The sequence below is a fragment of the Schistocerca cancellata genome, chromosome 8 (assembly GCF_023864275.1).
Source record: "Schistocerca cancellata isolate TAMUIC-IGC-003103 chromosome 8, iqSchCanc2.1, whole genome shotgun sequence".
Lineage (NCBI taxonomy): Eukaryota > Metazoa > Arthropoda > Insecta > Orthoptera > Acrididae > Schistocerca > Schistocerca cancellata.
Window position 1 is genome coordinate 167,065,794 of NC_064633.1, and position 13,381 is coordinate 167,079,174.

Below are 13,381 nucleotides of genomic sequence, written 5' to 3' on the forward strand. Positions count from 1 at the left end.
AGATCTCCGGATCTGTCCCCCATTGAGCATGTTTGAGACTGGATGAAGCGTCGTCTCACGCGGTCTGCACGTCCAGCACGAACGCTGGTCCAACTGAGGCGCCAGGTGGAAATGGCATGGCAAGCCGTTCCACAGGACTACATCCAGCATCTCTACGATCGTCTCCATGGGAGAATAGCAGCCTGCATTGCTGCGAAAGGTGGATATACACTGTACTAGTGCCGACATTGTGCATGCTCTGTTGCCTGTGTCTATGTGCCTGTGGTTCTGTCAGTGTGATCATGTGATGTATCTGACCCCAGGAATGTGTCAATAAAGTTTCCCCTTCCTGGGACAATGAATTCACGGTGTTCTTATTTCAATTTCCAGGAGTGTATATACAGAGAGGTCAGAGACAGGCTGAAGAGTTTGTAAGGATGTTGGAGGATAGGTTGTTGTTGTGTCTAGGAATACTGCCTACTCGGTTCGCCAGACGAACAGTCAATTATGAGTTTTATTACAATAAAACAAGATACAATACTTAACATTTATAATCGTCGCAAGCAACGGGGTGACATACAAAGTAATCCGTCTTTTTCAGAATATACCAACACAAGTCTGTGCTACATAGGTATTCCTAACGAAGTCGCTAATGTTCACGCTACTGTTGAAGTGTCCGTCACTAGCCGGGCGCGGCGTTTATGTACTACTTTTTCTCAGAGCCTTCTGTTCTTTATCGTTCCCGACTGGCTTGCCGACGCTGACATTATGCCATAACATTCCTCCCCATCCCCCCTCCCCCCCCCCCCCCCAAAGCGACTGGGAGAGAGGCAGTAGCGGAAGCTGTGGCTGCAGGGGGCATCAGACTTTCGGTCGAACCCCGCCATTCGGCTTTCGCTCTTGTGGAAAACGCCCCGAAGATTAGGTGTCCACCTCCTGAGGCCCATACCACGATGTAGAAGGCGTCGACCGCTGCGGCGTCAGTGGGTCCAGCTCCATCGTAGCACGAGAGAAGGCGGAGGAGGCGAAGGCTCCGACTGTAGGTGGTCGTCCCGCGGTGTCGTTATGGCAGCCTCTCGCGGCTGTTGTGGTCGCGCTATTCTTGGAGCCTGTGAATCAGGTGGAAGAGACAGAGAAGGATCACCGTGCACATGACAGCGGTGAATTAAATTTTGATGTCAGCGCCGCAATTCTTCTGAGCCCGAAATGAGATACATGCACGCGCCAAGTCAACGAAGGATGTCGCCTCTCGCCCATCGTCTGCTCTAGCTAAAAGCACTGAAAAACACAGTATCATGCGATGCGAAGCGATACTTGCGGCGTTTATTCGGCGCCGCATGTTGAGGACGGTGGAGCAGGTGCAGCAGTGTTCGATGGCGGTGGCCATGACACACTTCCGCCGGTTGTGGTCCATCTCGTATATGACAACGACAGGAGGCGAGAATCTTAATCTAGTGGTAACTGAAGATACGCGTAATGCAAATCAATTTTTGAAAAGTAGCTACCAGCTTCTAATTCGTCCATAAGATCCTCTAGGCTTGGCAAGGGGTAAGTATCAACCACAGTTTCTGGGTTGACTGTAGGCTTAAAGTAACACAGAGGTGAATGTGACATGAAGGTTTGGGGAGCAAAACCAATGGGCTTGCCCACTGACTAGCTTGTATGGCCGTAACAGCTCCGCTATCTTGCAGTCAGCCGCTTTGTCCCGTATGGCAATGGGAACAGTTCAGGCCAAGCAAAACTTCGGCTGAGCATTGTCTTTCATAGTAATATGTACGACAAAAGTGTTAGCCTTGCTTAAACCTTCAGAAAAGAGTTCACGGAATTCTTTTAGCAAGCTAGCTAGACTGTCTTCACCATTGAAGGCTGTCGCTGAGGCCGGCAGGTGTGACCGAGCGGTTCTAGGCGCTTCAATCTCGAACCGTGCGACCGCTACGATCGCAGGTTGGAATCCTGCCTCGGGCATGGATGTGAGTGATGTCCTTAGGTTAGTTAGGTTTAAGTAGTTCTAAGTTCTAGGGGACTGATGACCTCAGATGATAAGTCCCATAGTGTTCAGAGCCATTTGAACCATTTGATTTGAAGCTGTCACTGAGAACACATTGCCTGAATTTGAAAGCCAAACAAATGAAACGATTCAAGGCTAAATATGTTCTCACAATCGCATGATTGACGCACAGTGAGCGTAATAGTTCAGGTATGGGAGTGATACATGGCAGGCATAGTACATTTTCCTAGAACAGGAATGTCTTGTCCATTATACGCCGTCAGGTGCTTGCTAGTTTTTGACGGGCATGGTAACCTAACAGTTCATATGTGTTAAGATTCAGCAGTGTAACAGAGGTGCCCATGTCTTACTGAAGTTTCACACCTTTTCCACTAAGATGTAAATGAACAAACAGTTTTTTGGACTGGCGTAGCATTGAAGAAACTGTTTGCTTGCCAGTTTTGCTAATACCTGTAGCAAGCTTTAATTACACTGCATTGATTACATGGGTCTTGTGAGTGGATTTTTGTGAGTGAGCAGAATTCTGATGTTTGTTGCTTTGCAAACATACGGATTGTACGTGACCGCTCTCGCCACAAGCATAACACTGTGCTGGTCTGGACGGGCAGTCTTGTCGTCTGGGCCGTGAATTGCACCGAGGACTCGACTTATTTCTATTCACTGACATAGCCGCCAGTTTAGGGAACTGTTTACAGATCTTGGCGCGTGAGTACTGTCGCTGCCTTCTGGGCCGGTCATGAGCATTGGACGACTCAACCCGACAAATTGACGGCTGCTCAAATATATCGGCTGCTAAGGTAACTGAATTATACTGATCTGGAATTTGTACTATGTGCTGAAATGATGGATCTGACTATTTCAAAATCTGTTCTCATTGTTTGACATCAGTTACATTGGTTGGTTGGTTGGTTTGGGGAAGGAGACCAGGCAGCGAGGTCATCGGTCGCATCGGATTAGGGAAGGACGGGGAGGGAAGTAGGCCGTGCCCTTTGAAAGGAACCATCCCGGCATTTGCCTGGAGCGATTTAGGGAAATCACGGAAAACCTAAAGCAGGACGGCCGGACGCGGGATTGAACCGTCGTCCTCCCTCAGTTACATTGTACATGACCGGTTCATGCAAAATAAAGAAATGGTTCAAATGACTCTGAGCACCATGGGACTTAACTTCTAAGGTCATCAGTTCCCTAGAACTTAGAACTACTTAAACCTAACTAACCTAAGGACATCACACACATCCATGCCCGAGGCAGGACTCGAACCTGCGACCGCAGCGGCCACGCGGTTCCAGACTGTAGCGCCTTTAACCGCTTGGCCACACCGACCGGCTCATGCAAAATAACATCTGAATATAATGCACCACAAGCACGTTATAATTTGCATTTCCTCGTCCTACCCTGTAAATCTGTTACCCACTCACGATAACTTTCTTCTGATCTTTCCTTGCAACGAAAGAATTGATGACTAGCTCCCATCACATTCACTTGTGTAATAATTGTTAAATAGAAAATCCACAGTCTGATCAAAGGAAAATGGCGTCAGGATACAATTTCTGAACGATACGAAAGGCTGCACGTCCTACCATTGACAAAAAATAATGTTGTTTCACAGTATCTGATACTTCGTGAGTAATGATATGGGCTTCATACAGTTGCAACTACTCCAGCCACTTCTCTTCTTCTTCGTTAAACTGGTGAGGAGACAGTATGGCACTCGGAGGTGCCGTTGTTGCATTTTGCGCTGCGCTGGTCACTTGGTTTGTGAGAAACTGCTGTACCGTATTGAGTAGGGTTGCAGTCATCTGAAACTGAAACATATGTGTTTGCTGCGTTCCGTCTATCGCTTGGAGCTGAGGCTCCTGACCAGGGTTTTCGAGAGGTGGGTTGTTCATTTTGGAACAAGCAAATGTAATACGCAGACAAGATAGAATTAAGGCGCCAGCAAAACACGAAAGTCCACTAAAAAACAAAACTGTGGCAGCTGTTGGCTCTGGGGTCGATATTTTAACAGGTTGTCACTATGCTATGTCATTATTTCGTCGCCAATGTTGTTTCTACACCTCGTCGACACTGTTGTTCACCCACCACTGGCGTCAATGTTGTTCTGTCTAGAAATCCTGCCTGCTCGGTTCGCTAGACAAACAATCAAAAAACTGATATTAATGAGTTTTATTATAATAAGACAGGATACAATATTTAACTTTGAAATGTGTCACAAGCAAACAGCGGCACACAAAATAGTCAGTCTTCTTCAGAATACACCAACACAAGTCTGTGCGCCATAGAGATTCCTCACGAAGTCCTTAACGTTGACCCTGCTATTGAAGTGCCCGTCACCAGTTGAGCGCGGCGCTTAAGTTCTCTTCACGTAGGGTCCGCTGCTGTCGCGTTGTTATCCTGGAATGGAGGTCGGTAAGAGTGCGATTGGCTGATTTCTTGTCACAGCCTTCTCCTCTTTGTCGATTGGTGGGTGTATGTGTTGTCCTCATTATTTCATCATCATTGATGAAAGTGACGATATTGGACTGAGCAAAGGTTGGGAATTTGAACGGGCGCTGATAACCGTGCAGCTGAGGGCCCCACAAACCATACATCGTCTTCTTTGTCGTTCTTGACTGGCCTGCCGGGGCTGACTTTACGCCGTAACAGTTTTGCTGAGAAATAACTGTTACGACAAAAATTCTATATGTTACTTAGTTCAATAGTTAATTAGCATTGAGGTTAGCGAATTGGGGCTTGCGCGCGCAAATTCATGTGGTCCATCGGACACATGGGACGGTATTTTGGATCGAACCCGATCAAAAGCCTGAAATGCCTCGTGTGCTGTTACCTACGCTATGAGAACAGCTGACCAGAAATGTATCTAGTAGGCCCTTGGATTAGGCGCGCAACGGCGCAAAATTCAATGCTAATTAATTCGAAAATGGCGCAAGATATTCAATTGCTTTTTTAACAATTGTTTCTCAGCACAATCTGCCCAGCACGTTTTCCAGACATATTTTCACCGCCCTCCACATATAGGGGTCTAACGGTTGTAAGCATAGATATTTTTTTTCTTGGCTGCAGTCGGGGTACAGAACAACATAATACCTGTACTTACGTCACTGCCTTACTATTACAAGTCGTAAGATTTTAGGTTGGCCAGTGCCTTCACGTATGCGTGCTACAAGTAAGCCGTTAATGCCTCTTATCCCAGAGATATAAGGAAAAGTTATTACGAGAGATAAAGAGGGCGGTGCAGCATGCCTAGCTATAATGAATGTGGATGTCACTCTCCCGTGGTTGAGCGTGGATTCATATGTCACCAACACTTTCCGAAGGCACTCAGCATTTTCTTCCACACTGTTCCAAGATCGAGGTGCAGAATGTCGCTTTTCGTGGGTAATCCGCCTCGAAAAGATGATGAACGCTGTGATGATCGTAAGGATGCAGTAACTCTTCACGCAGTGTTCTATGAACATTCGTATTAGTTGTTTCCGCCTGAGATGCCGAGGATCCAGATCTCGAGTCTCGCAGTCGCTGGTGTATTACAACGAAGAATATTGCGGTCGGATTGCGACAAGCTGGGAATCTGAGAAGAACAATCAATCTTGCCCTTACCGATGGTTGCCGTGCTTCTCGAATCTATTATGACGGAACAGTGATTTTCCGGTGTCTGCAAGGATAATGGCATACGACTATATGGGTAGCACGCTATTGTTGACCTTGTAGACACGAGAATGATAAACAGTCTAAACTGCTGGGCAGCTTCCACTTTGATCAGGCACGGCCATGTTGAAAACATATAGTTGTAAAGCATGTGACTTGTTTGTGGGGGACTGTTTTATGCAGAGGATAAAACAAATAAAACACTGATAAGTGTGAAAATTTACTTACTACATATAAAAATATCTGCATTTATACCCATTACACTGTATAGAGGACAAACGTCTAAGAGTCGGTAGACTATTCGGCTCCTCCAATCATATTTTAATGACCATCTCCTTCTGTAGTGTGACGCCTCTTCTCCCTACGTCTAATAAAGCTTTATTTTCATTGCGAAAATTCCTGCCGAGTATGAGAGCAGTAGCGAAATTCGGCACGGTCAAGAAAATTGTTTCGAGCCTACGCCCTTGCCACTTATATTCCAGGCAGACTTCGGCTCCACGGGTTTACCCAGTAATTTACCTTTTCTTTTCACCTCTGTAAATGACCGACCTGCACATGAACAATTATGAGCACAGTTCTGATATGCTGTTTCCACTATGGTAGTTATGTGGTTTACACTCTCAATATTCCCTAACAGTCGAATGTTTTCTACTATAACTAGTATAATGGGATGCAGGTAGGGCCTACTATTTAATAACATCCTCCTTTTCTTATTATTGTAGTTAATCTAAGTCTATTCAGCTGTCTGGCACAGGTTTATTATGAGCGTCTTTAGCATATATCTGCAGTCAAATGTGGTGCAAAGTATCACGTGGTAGCCGGAAGATTACACCATACACTGAATGTTAGGAGCGCACTCTGGAATCTCGATAATTCTTCCTTTTATTTTCAGGCACGTTATTCGTTTCAAACAAACGCTTATATGTTGTCTCAACACCTTCCAGCTAGCATTCTTAGATAGCTGAAGGGTAGTTACATGTAGCAAAGCCATATGATTTCGCTTGCGTTACACGGAGGAAACAATTGCTGGTTGTTCTTCACCAATGAATCAAAAAGCTTTTCTGAGCTTTTGATCCCGACGAGTCTATGTCTCTGAACAACATGATATCTTGTTTAATTCTTTCTTGCATCACTCGGGACCAGAAGCTGCAAAGGAAAGCATTCATAAACTCGTGGTACGTAACGCAGGTTGCTACTATTCCTGTCATTATTCCTGCAACTGGTCCTTCCAATCTACAACAGAAGACTTCTAATTTGTATTGTAAGGACAAAGAAGGGGGCATCACATTACGAGACTGAGCCATCAAAGCATTCGGATGCAAGCTATTACTTCTCTCTTTGTAATTTTGGAAATTTTGCACTAAGGTGAAGTGTTGTTGTCTAATCCTCTGTCAGTAATTATATCTGTCCTTCGTCGTCTGTCGGAAACTCGTATTTCTTTGCGTGGCCTGTGATTCCGTAACACGAGTTACACTAATGGCCATTAAAATTGCTACACCAAGAAGAAATGCAGATGATAAACGGGTATTCATTGGACAGATATATTATACCAAAACTGACATGTCATTATATTTTCACCCAATTTGGGTGCATAGATCCTGAGAAATCAGTACCCAGAACAACCACCTCTGGCCGTAATAACGGCCTTGATACGACTGGGCACTGAGTCAAACAGAGCTTGGATGGCTTGTACAGGTACAGCTGCCCATGCAGATTCAACATCATACCACAGTTCATCAAGAGTAGCGACTGGCGTATTGTGACGAGCCAGTTGCTCGGCCACCACTGACTAGACGTTATCAGTTGGTGAGAGATCTGGAGAATGTGCTGCCCAGGGCAAGAGTCGAACATTTTCTGTATCCAGAAAGGCCCGTACAGGACCTGCAACATGCGGTCGTGCTTTACCCTGCTGAAATGTAGGGTTTCGCAGGGATCGAATGAAGGGTAGAGTCACGGGTCGTAACAAATCTGAAATGTAACGTCCACTGTTCAAAGTGCCGTCAATGCGAACAAGAGGTGACCGAGACGTGTAACCAGTGGAACCCCATACCATCACGCCGTGTGATACGCCAGTATTGCGATGACGATTACACGCTTCCAATGTGCGTTCACTGCGAAGTCGCCAAACACGGATGCGACCATCATGATGCTGTAAACTGAACCTGGATTCATCCGAAAAAATCACGTTTTGCCCTTCGTGCACCCAGGTTCGTCGTTAAGTACACCATCGCAGGCGCTCCTGTCTGTGATGCAGCGTCAAGGGTAACCGTAGCCATGGTCTCCGAGCTGATAGGCCATGCTGCTGCAAACGTCGTCGAACTGTTCGTGCAGGTGGTTGTTGTCTTGCAAACACCCCCATCTGTTGATTCAGGGATCGGACGTGGCTGCACGATCCGTTACAGCCATGCGGATAAGATGCCTGTCATCTCGACTGCTAGTGATACGAGGCCGTTGGGATCCAGCACGGCGTTCTGTATTACCCTCCAGAAACCACCAATTTCATATTCTGCTAACAATCATTGGATCTCGACCAACGCGAGCAGCAACGTCGCGATACGATAAATCGCAATCGCGATAAACTAGAATCCGACCCTTATCAAAGTCGGATACGTGATGGTATGCATTTCTCCTCCTTACACGAGGCATCACAACAACGTTTCACCAGGCAACGCCGGTCAACTGCTGTTTGTATATGAGAAATCGGTTGGAAACTTTCCTCATGTCAGCACGTTGTAGGTGTCGCCACCGGCGCCAACGTTGTGTGAACGCTCTGAAAAGCAAATCACTTGCATATCACAGCATCTTCTTCCTGTCGGTTAAATTTCGCGTCTGTAGCACGTCATCTTCGTGGTGTAGCAATATTGATGGCCAGTAGTGTATCTTGGCTGCGTCCTACTGTAAACCTTCTTCTCTGATATGACAGTCAAAATACCTGTGTAGCATGCATGTGTTTGTCGTTGCAAACCCGAACGCATTCATGCGACTGACGGTTCAGTCGTTGGTGATTAACACGCAACAGCTGGCTGACACGTAGGGAATCGAATTAGACGCCCAGTCTCTGTCGTTACGGAATAAGATCCGTCCTTGCACTCTCCTCCCGCTCCACATTTTTTATAGGATCGGAGTTCTCTCATGCTGTCTTAGCACATCGATCCTTTACTTGCTTAATACGGTCCCGCGTTCCCGTTTCATCTTTAATTAACTCTCTTTGTTGAACGCATATACGCATATGATGATCCTTCGATTCGAACAGGTTTGTTTGCTTTCGTTTCAACTGAAGGATTTTCTCTAAGTTTTTTATATATTTCTTCTTTAGTTACTTTCATTACCTTTTTGCCCTGTTCTTTTAACGTTACCAAAACCTTCGTCATCTGAATAACTGCACGTTTAACTTGCCTCGCATGCTTTCCCGCTACTAGGCCTTTTTCGTCGGACCTAATGCTGTGAGTATGGCTACTCTTGTATCTCTCTTCGCACCAGCGCCTATTTGTTTAAACTCGGCTGACGTTTGCTTCATCATTGGCACATCGTCTTTAATTTCGCCTACGTCTTTCTTTTATTCTTTCATAAATCACTTCCTTTCCTTACTTTCCTGCTCCCTTTCTTTTTGTCTTCTCTCCACGTTCTCCCTTTTACTACCTTCCTATTTTATACTAGATGTCTCTGTTCGTGACAATGAAGTACTTCAAATGGCTCTGAGCACTATGGGACTCAAATGCTGTGGTCATAAGTCCCCTAGAACTTAGAACTACTTAAACCTAACTAACCTAAGGACATCACACACATCCATGCCCGAGGCAGGATTCGAACCTGCGACCGTAGCGGTCGTGCGGTTCCAGACTGTAGCGCCTTTTACCGCTCGGCCACTCTGGCCGGCCAATGAAGTACTCTCCTGTATCATAACAAACTGTAACATATCTCAATATGTCGTAAAGCAAATACCGAAAAATAAAATACCATAAACGGCTACCGATATGCTCATACTTCTGTGTACCGTGACGAATTACAACGTATAGTATCAGAGTGACACATTCATTCCGATTCCATCTAAGATGCCTGCGATCATCGTCATTGTAATAGGAAATCGTTATTGTCGTAACGGAACATGTGAAGCAAACAGTTTTCCACACTTCACGGTTTGTTTGCACTCTTCACCTGTACTCAACTATCTGATCAAGAAAATATTTCTCGTACTTCCCATTCAAACATTCCAGACCTTCTCAGCACAAAAATTTTCGTCTCCCAGTCAATACTCTCTTGTTCTCATCCACTGTGTCCGGTAATGCTGAGCCTACGTCCTCTTCTAAATGTAGAGCCAATCACATTTCCTGAATTCCTGCGCAGGATATCCATGCTGCCTGCAAATCCTAACTTTGCATAAACCATAAAGTTCTTCTGATTGTTCATTATCTTCACACAATCGATGTATCGTATATATAATTATTACACTCAGTATTAACCATTCCCAAGAATGGTTCAAATGGCTCTGAGCACTATGGGACTTAACGTCTATGGTCATCAGTCCCCTAGAACGTAGAACTACTTAAACCTAACTAACCTAAGAACATCACACAACACACAGTCATCACGAGGCAGAAAAAATCCCTGACCCCGCGGAGAATCGAACCCGGGAACCCGGGCGTGGGAAGCGAGAACGATACCGCAAGACCATGAGCTGCAGACTAACCATTCCCAAAATCATCAATGCTTATGGCACTGCCTTGAACACAACAAGTGGTGCAGAAACCATGGAACAACACACACAGCAAATATTGAGCTAAAGTGAAGGTAATACATGCATTAGTAAATTCACGCCAGTAGTTCTGACTACTATGGATGTAGCTGTACACAATGCAATGAAGTAATTTATGTACGTTAGCAGATGGGGATATTCAGCCGCCAAATAATTGTTAATATTCATGGTGAAAGTTTCAGCTGTCATTAATTTTACACAATTCGCTGCTAGTTTCGGTCAATGACCACTATCAAGCTTAGCTGGTATAAACGGCAGGAACGTTATACCATTATATGAGCTAAAACAATTTGCTCTTTGAAACCCACCATGGTACGTAAAACATTTTTCACAATAATAACTGTATGCCATAGTTTTTCGTCAAGAAGCAAGTCCACATCGACAACAAGTAATATTTTATCACACAAAACTACAAAAAGGACGGTCCTGCTATCAGTTAAAACGATCCGCTTTGTAACTCAGTAATATTATACGTCTTAAGCTCTATCAATTCGACTTCTCCGCACAAAAAGAAAAAAAAACGAAAAAAAACGCACAAGGATCAACAATTCGATACAGGTCCCAAGATGTGAATCCAGACCGTACAGAGAGAAGATCAGAGTATTCCTGGACACTAGATCCGTACACAGAATGTCCATTCTTGACTATGAAGCGTACCAAGAACAGAATTCAGATATTTGAATCCCTCACCAAGTTCTACATAAAATGATACAGCTGCAGGTAACAACACCCCGCCACAGAGTCGCCAGATCTATACAAAACATCCATGGCGTGAGGTTGGTTTGGTAATGCGGAATTAACACACATGACTTCCATTTCTCAGCGGTTCTAGGCGCTACAGTCTGGAACCGCGCGACCGCTACAGTCGCAGGTTCGAATCCTGCCTCGGGCATGGACGTGTGTGATGTCCTTAGGTTACTTTGGTTTAAGTAGTTCTAAGTGCTAGGGGACTTATCACCTCAGAAGTTAAGTCCCATAGTGCTCAGAGCTATCTGAACTATTTTTGGAATTTCCATTTGTTAGATATTACCCTAAGTGACAGATCTGCCACACCAGAATCTAACTATTCGCAATGGAGACCTCACTCTGTCTAGTCAGTAATTTGGCGCTAATGATGACAGTAAAGCTGATGTAGTGAAATACTTTCTCAACTACTCGTAGAAACTTCCACTCAAATTAAAGGTGTCAATAAACAGATTTATTGCCAGAAAAGGCCAAGTGTGAAATTAGATGATCAACATAAATACATTATGCGAGCAAAAGTGTCCGGACACCTGGCTGAAAATGACTTACAAGTTCGTGGCGCTCTCCATTGGTAAAGATGGAATTCAATATGGTGTTTGCCCATCCTTAGCCTTGATAACAGCTTCCACTCCCGCAGGCATACGATCAATCACATGATGTAAGGTTTCTTGGGGAATGGCAGCCCTTTCTTCGCGGAGTGCTGCACTGAGGAGAAGTATCAATGTCTGTCGGTGAGGCTTGGCACAAAGCTGACGTTTCAAAACATCGCAAAGATGTTCTATAGGATTCAGGATAGGACTCTGTGCAGGCCAGTCAGTTGCAGGAATGTTATTGTCGTGTAACCATTCGGCCACAGGTCGTGCATTGTAAACAGGTGCTCGAGTGTGTTGAAACATGCAGTCGCCTTCCCCGAATTGCTCTCCAACACATGGAAACAAGAAGATGCTTAAAACGTCAATGTAGGCCTGTGATGTGCCAAACAACATGACGTGCTAGCCCCTCAATGAAAAACATGACCACACCATAACACCACAGCCTCCGAATTTTACTGTTAGCAGTACACACGCTGGCAGATGACGTTCACCGGGCATTCGCCATACCCATAGCCTGTCATCGGATAGCCACATTGCGTACCTAGATTCGTCACTCCACACAACATTTTCCAGTGTTCAGTCGTCCAATGTTTACGCTCCTTACACCATAAGAGGCGTCGTTTGGCACTTATCTGCGTGATGTGTGGCTTATGAGTAGCCGCTCGACCATGATATCGAAGTTTTCTGACCTCCCATCTAACTGTCACAGTTCTTGCAGTGGATCCTGAAGCAGTTTGGAATTCCTGTGGAAATGTCAGGATAGATGTTTGCCTACTACACATTACGAACCTCTTCAACTCTCGGCGGTCTCTGTAAGTCAACAGACTAAATCGGCCTGTACGCTTTTGTGCTGTACGTGTCCTTTGACGTTTCCAGTTCACTATCAAATCGGGAACAGTGAACCTAGGGATGTTTAGGAGTGTGGAAATCTCGCGTACAGAGGTATGGCACAGGTGACACCCAATCACGTGATCGCGTTCGAAGTCTAATGACTCCTGAGGTAAATGGAGTACCTGGCAGTAGGTGACAGAAAAACGCACCTAAAGCGAAACCTGTATGTTTTCGAGGGTGCCCGGCTACTTTTAATCGCATATGTAACTCTAATTTCAAGGTATAAATAAAGTACTGTGTTGCCGCTGACCAAGTTGGGAATGGGTGGAATCCCTACCGTAATTCTCATATCGAATGTGAATGACACTGTTTGAATATAAATCACGGAACTTTCTGATTGTGAACTGAAAATTAAACGCTAATGACTGCTGCTGTTTAAAGAGGCGAACGCCGTAATTTGTGAGCAATCCACCTCCAATATTCCTATGAAGACAGAGCTGTGTAACGCTTACCACGCACCGTCAGGAATCGGCAAAGCGGTGAACTGTGTGCTACAGTACTGACTTGAACAAAGTGCCACAACCACCATTGCCCTTTACAGGACCCAGAACTGCGGCTGCAAATCTGACACAAAATTGCATTACCGTGCGAACCAAGGCTCTCAGTCGGAAAATCAGCTCAGATTTACCTGGCGGCAACAAACCAAAATTAGTTCAGAGTTGCTTCGCACCTACGTGCAACATCGAATAGATGGTGGTACCTTCCGTCTACCACACGACACTTACACAATAGTCTGTTTACAAGTTTCACTCCCACAGGCTGATCCTG